This window comes from Phodopus roborovskii, unplaced genomic scaffold (genome assembly GCF_943737965.1).
Source record: "Phodopus roborovskii unplaced genomic scaffold, PHOROB, whole genome shotgun sequence".
Lineage (NCBI taxonomy): Eukaryota > Metazoa > Chordata > Mammalia > Rodentia > Cricetidae > Phodopus > Phodopus roborovskii.
In genome coordinates this window covers 26,534,785-26,543,944 of record NW_026126410.1, presented here as the reverse complement: position 1 = coordinate 26,543,944, position 9,160 = coordinate 26,534,785, and positions in this window count along the sequence as shown.

The following is a 9,160-nucleotide window of genomic DNA, read 5'->3' as shown; positions in this document are numbered from 1 at the left end:
TGTTACACAGAATTCATTAGGATTGCAAATGCCAGTATTCCATCAGTTGGAATTTAGTTACAAGTATAATTAATTCACAAGAACATCATTTCAGGTAATAATGTAATACTTATTCATCTCAGCATAGGGATTGTCACTGTGTGTTCACATTGAAAACAACTACAACTTCTAAGGAAGTTGCATTGCAATTCTCAAATTTCCATTCATAATCTCTTCAAATAATTACATAATCACTCATTTACTTTGGTCTTAACTTTCTCATGATTAAAAAATTAATATATGTTATACTACAGCAATATAAACAGATCCAACCTCTGAGAATGAGTGACTTTTGCTATGGCACAGTGGTCAAATGTTAAGTAATAAATGGAAAAGAAAGGAAATATTTAAATATATTATCCCCTGCAAGGTTTACCAGCTACAAAGGAGAAAGAAGGAGTTAAAAACTTGGCAGAGTGTGGTCCAGCTTTTCCTCCAAGTTGAGAAATTCCCTCTATGAAGAAGAAAGGAGGGAAAGACAAGTGGAAATTAACAGCATTTACAAAGTTCATTAGGGAAATGAAACTTATGAAGCTGAGATATACAAGACTCTACCTCTAGGTTACATAATAAACAAATTCAAGAGACTCAAAAGAGGCTGCTTGTAATTGTGCGTAAGTTACATGGATAGAGCTATAATGAGATACTACACAATGATGAGAGTTTGGGTAATATAGTTGTGTTTATGCCTTCAGTCCTCTTCTATATCACCCCTGATATATGGTAAGTGGTCATTATTAATTATTTCGTCCACTAAAATGACTGATAAAGGAAATGCTTCCATTAAATAACAGTTCCCTATATAGGATGAATAAACATTACTAGCTTGTTTAAAACTTAAATAGGAATGAATCATGTTTATGATCCCTATAGTTTGAAGCAACTTTTAAAAAATTTTCATAGTATAATTTGTTCAAGTATGAATTATTATGTGGAATTGAAGTAAAGAATACTATATATACATTTAGTATTTTAATATACAAGCATTGTAGCATAATGGTAGCATAGAACTTCTTTGCCAGAGAGATATCAGACTATGTAAAGGCAGAATAAATTAAATTTTTACTGAGTTCTGCTTTTTCGTACTTCTAACTTGTCTTAGTTATTTTTCTATTGTTATGAAGACAAGCAAGACCAAGACAACTCTTATGAAAGAAAACATTTAGTTGGGAGCTTGCTTATATTTTCAGAGGACTAGTCTATTATTATTATGAGAAACAGAGAGGCAGGGAACTATAGCATTAGTTGAGATCTTCGTCCCTGATCTACAGGCAGCAGATAGACAAAAAGAATTGTGAGTATGCCTGGCATAGATAAGCTTTTGAAACCTCAAAGCTCACCCATAGTGACACACTTCCTCCAACACAACCACTTCTCCCAATTCTTCCCAAATAGTGTCAATAACTTGGGACTAAATATTCAAACATATTGAAAACACTATATTCAGGTTTCGGTTTAATCTTCTTCCTTATATCTTGAAAAGGCAAGTGCTTACAAAGCTATGTTAACAAATAGTTGAAACAGCTACCAATCATGGGTTTTTGTTTTGTTTGTTTTTCTTTTGGTTTCACAAGATAGAGTTTCTCTGTGTAGTCCTGGCTGTCCTGAAACTCACTCTGTAAATGAACCAGGCTGGCCTACAACTCACAGAGATCCATCTGTCTCTGTCTTGGTAATGTTTGGATTAAAGGTTTGATTCACCACTGACACAGCTTTCAGGTTAAACACCAACCATGTTTGTGAAGGAAAGAATGTCATAAACACTACCCTCTACTTATGCTTTTGTAAAAATGTAAAATTCCACAATAAGCTTTTCTTTGGTGTTCATAAGACCTACAGAGTACCTTAAGATTCTTCTTATACCAGGTTTTCAACAGTGATTGCTAAACCTGTGAGTACTGTAAGAAGCTACAGGAACTAGCCAGTCTTAAAAATCTCTGGCAATGCTCTAAGCAAGCCTATTGACATGAGAATTAAGCTGTGTTATGTCACATTTTGTTTGAGATCTGACAGATAATGTTTGCCTAGTGATCAGAGGGCAGAGCTGCAGAGCTAGCCACTAGTTAATCATAAAATATGGTCAGTGGTAGCACAAGCCTTTTATCCCAGCAATCAGGGCAAAGACAGACTGATCTCTGTGAGTTCAAGGCCAGACTTGTCTACAGATCTTGTTCTAGGACAGACTCTATAAGTTACACAGAATCTCATCTCAGAAAAGCAAAGCAAAAAAAAAAAAAAAAAAAAAAAAAAAATGGGGAGAATGGGGGTCTGCAAAACTAAATTCTCTAACCAGAATGATGAATAGTTTCTCATTAACCAAATTTACATAACTAAACTTTCTGAATTTGTAGCGCATTGCATCTAAGTAACAAGTTTCTGCTTCACATGAACCTGAGATGGGTGTTACCCAAATGATTAATTATACTAATTACAACTTAAATTCCTGTGTCTATGAATAAGAAAAAAGTTATGGTCAAGGCTTTTTTTTCTAGAAACACATTGTTATTTTCTAAATTGAAAAATTGTTTAATAGAAATATATCATCTATGTAATTACCAATATATGTATCTATGTATTATCACCTACCTATGGAATTATCTATGTATGTTATATTAACAAGACTATGAAGTGATTTAAGTCCTAAAAGTATTATATTGATATTAATACTTTAAATTTTGGATAATAAATATATGCTCCAAAATGAAAACTAATGTATTATAAAAATTTCTTTTATGTTTATAATGTTTACAATGTTTATAGTTATTCAAATGTGATTTCTGCAGCTTAATTTTATATATGTGCTTTTTGGTGTTGAAGATGTTCAAGATTTATTCAGATAAAATAGAAAAAAATTTAAATGACATGTATTGAAAAAGTACAATTTGTATATAAGAGGTATGTGTAGGGCACACAATGTTATTTGTAGAAACCCAGTAAGCTGTTTGGACATTTCAATTCTCACCCATAATAGTGTTTTTCTCCACAATGTCTCCTTGGTAATTGCTCCCTCTGATCCTTCAAGGTGTCTCATGTTTGTAATAGAATCATGTTTCTACAATATTCTTAGTGATACAATTAAAATGAAATAGCATTGCAAAAACTCAGCAATTTGAAAAATGACATTTTATTCAAATATGTATGTGAGTTGCGTCTTCATATTTAATCCTTTATAATAACCAATATTGAAGGCTGTGGATGTAGCTAAGTGGTTGAACATTTGTTGCAAATGCATAACTTCAGGATCCATGCCTAGATCCACATCCACAGGTGAACACACACATGCACACACAAAACTATACACAACTATCTTTACATTCTTAGTTGTATTGTAGATGCCCAGGGACTTCCTGCTACATTCAAGATTTGATACTATTTGTTTGAAATTACTTAGTCTACTATTTTACATATGAAAACTTTTGAAGTATTTTAGCTGCCAAATAAAATGATGCCTGTTCCCTGCTTTTCTAAGTTAAAAATGGTGGCTCTACTGCACTGAATTTGTCTTTCATGTTTATAGTGAGTTGTTGCCTTAAGATTCATAATGGAGAAATTTGTCTTTAAAATGTAAATGAGTTTTATTTTGTCTTCATCCTTCATCATATATGAGTGCCAACATAAGCAACTACTGCTTTCTCAAATACTGGCGTTTTTAACTTGAAAAACTTACTTGAAACATCCCATTGTTTGCCATAAAGGAATATAAGGGGAGAAGTGGCTTAGAAGTTAAGAACTCATATTGCCCTTATAAATGATCTGAGTTCAGTTCCTAGCACACAAGCGAGGTGGCTCACAAATGCCTGTACCACCATATTCATGGGTACCTGTATCCAAGTGCACATACACATACAAACACAATTAAAAATAATAAAGGTAATATTTATGAAATGAATATATGCAAAATAACAGTATCTATTAGTTTATGAGCACAAAGCTTGAGTACTTTTGTTGTTTTTGTTTTTGTTTGTTTGTTTTTTGTTTTGTTTTGACAGAGTTTCCCTGTGTAGCTTTGCAGCCTGTCCTGGAACTAGCTCTTGTAGACCAGGCTAGTCTTGAACTCACAGAGAGATAATCCTGCCTCTGCTTCTCAAGTGCAGGGATTAAAGTCATACACCACCACTGCCTAGTGCTTGAGTACTTCTTTATGATACAGACAAGAATTTGAGAAAGATAGCAGGGACAAATTTTAGATATTATGCCATTTAATTATGTTTTTTATAATCATTCTATATTTTCTTTAATCACTTAACTCAGCTTTCTTCAGAACAAAATGATGTCTTTACTACATTGCTAATTCTTACTGGATTCTGTGTCTACCTGGAGACTCCTTAATTTATATTCTTGCAAGATAAATCTTGAATCATTATTAGGGCCATGGCTTAATTCAAACTACATGAGAACAAAAGAGAAATCTTAGTAATTAAAAATATGTCATATAATCAATAAAAAATAATATTATAATGAAGTGTGCATTAAGGAGAGATTATCTTGTTAGCATGTCAGGAAAGGCCAGCTTTGTGACTATGGTAGACAAAGGAGTTTCCTTCCCACTCTTTATTCAATGGGAAGTGTTAAAAGTGGAAACTCAATTCCTTATCTCAGTTTATTGCCACTATTATTCATCCTTTTATTTGTTAAAATATGCTAATTTCCTATTTTCAATAAATTGAAAAGAAAATAATGATGTATAGTCAATCAGATCTTCTAACAAATGAAAGGTGGATATTAAGCCAATTGTCTAATGAACAATTACTGCACAAATATATTTTATGGTTCTACAATCTCTATGCTACATCCCTATGTCTCTTTTTACTTTATAGTTGGAGTAATGACATCATTAAATTGCCCAAGTAGTCTTTGAAAGTTTTCTGTAGTATAGGTAGGTCTTGAAGTCACAATTCTCTTGCTTTAGAATCCCAAGTAACTGTGATTACACACCTTTCTTACAGGAATAACCTTGATTAGTTCTTATGCATACTACAAATTATAGAGCTGTTTTTCTACCTTCAGCAAATTATGTAAAGGGGGCAAATTAAGTTTTTGTTTCATATAATTAGTTATATAATAGCCCTTTGTAATGAACAGATCCTAGGTTCTTGTTACATGCATAAAACATGAAAAGCTTTTCTCTAATAAAATAACAGCAGATTAATGTGTCTAGAATACTGAAGTTGTCAGAGTATTAAAAAGTGGAAGTCAAATTATACTTTGAGTTAAATATTTTGGAAACTACATTCTTTTTTATCAAGAGATCACTCTTGCTATTATTACTTAAATAGAAAAAACTATCCAGTGTGAGAAATTACTATTTTGATATTCACCTTTGTCATGCATTTAATTTAACATAATCAAGGTTAAAAGGACAAATTTTATATATTTCTATTGATATATTTAATGTGTTTTATCATTGTCAGCACTGTCTGTAATTAGAGATAAAATAAGGAACATGGACTAGAAAACTAACTACAGAATGTAGAACTACATCATTTTCAATACTAAAGAGTAGAACTAAAAACTCAGTAACTTCGAGAACCAGAATCTATCAGAAAGACATCAAAAGCAAATAAATAGACTTAGCACTTTCCTGCTACATGGCGATGAAAACATTGGTGATGAAAATAATTTCTAATTCACATTTTTTAATTCATTTTTTGGAACAGAAATTTTAAAAACATGTTTTGCTTTGGTTAATAGTAAAATTAGTCTACATTCAAAGTCAATGTTATAGTAGCCAAAATTAGTAAAGAATTCTATGTAAAACTTATTGATATAAGGAATATACTCTGAGTTAAATCTAAACATCCCCCCAATAAAAAACTTATTTTCAATGAAATATCCTATTACATTTATCTAGTAACTATGAAATTTGCTATTCAGGATATGATCTATTTTGATAACTGTATGATACAACTACAAACTTTTATTCATGAAGACAAAAAAGATCATGACTATGTATAAAATATTAAAGATATTTTCCCTCAATAAAAAATACATGTATATGAAAGTACACTATGAAAATGATTTCACATGGAAATGCTAAATTCTGGTATATACAATTGAAATTCGTTAATAGAAATATGTTTCACATGTAGGTGATAATTTTCACATAGCATTGCCACCTATAGAAGATATAAAGAAAAAATAGATATTTGCTATGTGTTTAAGTCAGGAAAACCGATAGTAAAAACATGATTAGGAATTTTTTGGGTTTTGTAATTAAACTTGAAAGATGAAGATTTTGATACACTATTGTAAATTCTGGGTTACATATCTGTTATGCAAGTGTAAAACTAAAATTATATGAATTGTATTGTTTATGATTAGTTTCTTTTACAGTTTGTTTTACAAACAAGAATATTTGGCTGTCTTTGTTATCATTTCTCTTGCTGTGATGAAACGCCTTGGCTGCAACAATTTGGGGAGAAAGGGTTTATTTGGCTTACTCTTCCATATGGAAATCCATCTTTGGAGGAAGCCAGAACAGTAATTCTAAAAGGTCAAGATTCTGGAAGGAGGAGCTGATACAAAGACCACAAGGAGATGCTTCCAATTGGCTTACTTCCCCTGGCTTCCTTTCTTAGAAATACAAGGGCCACCAGCCTAGGTCTGGCCCTATACACAATGGGCTCAGTCTAGCTGTATCAATGACTAATGAAGAAAATGTCCTATAGGCTTTCTTACAGTCAAAGTCTTATGAAAAGCTTTATTATTATTATTATTATTTTAATTAAGGCACTATTCTTTCATATGCACTGTACTTTGTGTCGTTTGCATAAAACTAGCCAGCACAGTTTAAGTATTCAGGCATCTGTACTGGCCTGTCCTTGATGTTCTGACAGGATATGCCCTCAACTGCAGCCACTAAGAGTACCACCTGTGCACATTCAGCACATTCACTACATACCCTTTTAAAAGAGCCATGCTCATCTCCCATCCTTCTCTCTCTCTGTCTCTCGCTCTCTGTGTCTGTCTGATCATCTATCTATCTATCTATCTATCTATCTATCTATCTATGTATCTATCCATCTATCATCTATCTTTTTCCCCTCTTGCTGCTCTTGTTCCTGAAAGCCTTTCTCCCCCTCCCCTTTCCCCTTTTTATGAACCCTTTCCCTAATTAAAAAAAAAAAATCACTGCTTGAACCCTGTTGCATGGCATCTTTCACTTACATGCTGCTTTTCTTAAATTCCCCACAGTGGCCATGGCAAAGACCATTCTTCGTCAGAGTTAGTTCACTTTACACTTTAATATATTAACCTGAAAAGAGTGGATTATCAGGAAAGGACATTTGCTGCCAAAATTGGCAAACTGAACTTGATCCCCAATACTCATGGGCTAGAAAGAGTAGAAAATTGACTTCTGCAAGTTGTCCTCTGACCTTTGAAATGGTACATACGCACTGTTGTCATGAGCACACTAAGGCGGTGCAGATGAAAGAAAGAGAAGTTTCAAATAAATAAAAATATATTTAAATTTATAAGTGGCTACAATCTCATTTTATATTTTTCTGTGTGATGGTGTAAGATAATAGAAGATAAAGAGCAATCATATAAAACATTTAAAGGAACATTACCACCAAATTATAAGTAAAATCCAAACCATATAAGAACAATCAAAATCCAAGAAGTAATAGTCAAGTATCACAGATCACAAGGTAGGAAATAAAAACTGTTAAATTAAAAATAAATTTATTTTTACTAGCTCTTTAAGAAATGCTCACGTGTTTTGATCTTACTTGCATCCAACACTTCCAAATGTTCTTAGTCAACACTCCACTTTCCTAACCATTTATTTTTTTTTTCTCTTAATCTCTCAAGACCAAAGGGTGTTACAATATGTTCTTGGATGATTGGACTTCTGCTGAATAAAATAGAAAATTTTACCACCAAATTTATGTAAACAGAGAACGCAAAGGACATTGGGGATGGCAATAAGAAAAATAGTAGGTAATGTTTTGTGTAATACAAGGAAAGTTGGGGGATATAGGAGTTGGATGAAAACATTTTTGTTTGCACTTGTTAGTGGAGAAAAGGTGACATCAGTACTAGAACTTAAAGCAGAAAGAAGAAACACACATTTGACATAAAATAACAACATATAATTCCCTTCAGGGAAGATGAAAAATGGAAGACATATTACAAAGAGATGGATAAGGGAATGTGTGATGAAGGTAGAGTGATAATTACTGAACATGATGACTAAATATTAGAACAAGTCAGAGAGTAGAAAATAGTAGGCAACAGAATCCCTAGGGTAGTGCTATATTGTAAATATGATTTGCTTCAAAATCTTATGCAAACAATTTAGTGCCTTGGGATCTTTTCCATATGTAACTTATGGCTAGTAAACATGCATGACTCATCTACATAGTGTAATACAATATAAAAATACAGAAAGAAATAAAGATGTTTTATCAGTTTTAAAAGTTACTTGATGTTATTTCTCTGTTACAATTTGGGAACAAGAACAGCCAAAAGCAAAATATCCTAAAATTTTTATTTTGTCTCTTTAACTGTGCCTAGGTTGGTTGATATGCTATACTTGCTTAAAACATTTATTTTCTTTTGCATTATTGCTTGCACCACTTAATGCCAGTTAGCAGAGAACATAATACCCCATTAAAATAATTCTCCGTTGGGATATTTTATTAAAATTACCTCAATCGATGCACTCTTACCAACTTTAGAATAAATTCTACATGAATGTTTCAAAGTATATGAAGTAAAAGACTCTCTTAATTGGCCTTGTGCATTCATATAATCTGAACAGTGTAAGTGGCCATAAAAGTTGCAATAGCCCTTAGGACATACACATGACAAGTAGCTTGTGGTATGCAATAAAGACTCAAGGATAAGAATATGAATCTGTTTTCTAAGTATTCTGTTCACAGTAAGACAGCAATGGCACAGAACATATTTTTATTTGTACATGCAAAGGATTTCCTGGTAATAAAAATGTCACTATGTGATATTGCTAGAAATACTTCAACTCACTGCTCCTAGAGGAATCCATAACAGACTAACTAGGAATGTTCATTCTCTGTGGAATTCAAAATGCAAATTGATTTGTTCATTTTCCTGGTGTAGAAAAACATAATGTGTCCCTGTTACCCAGGAGATTCTT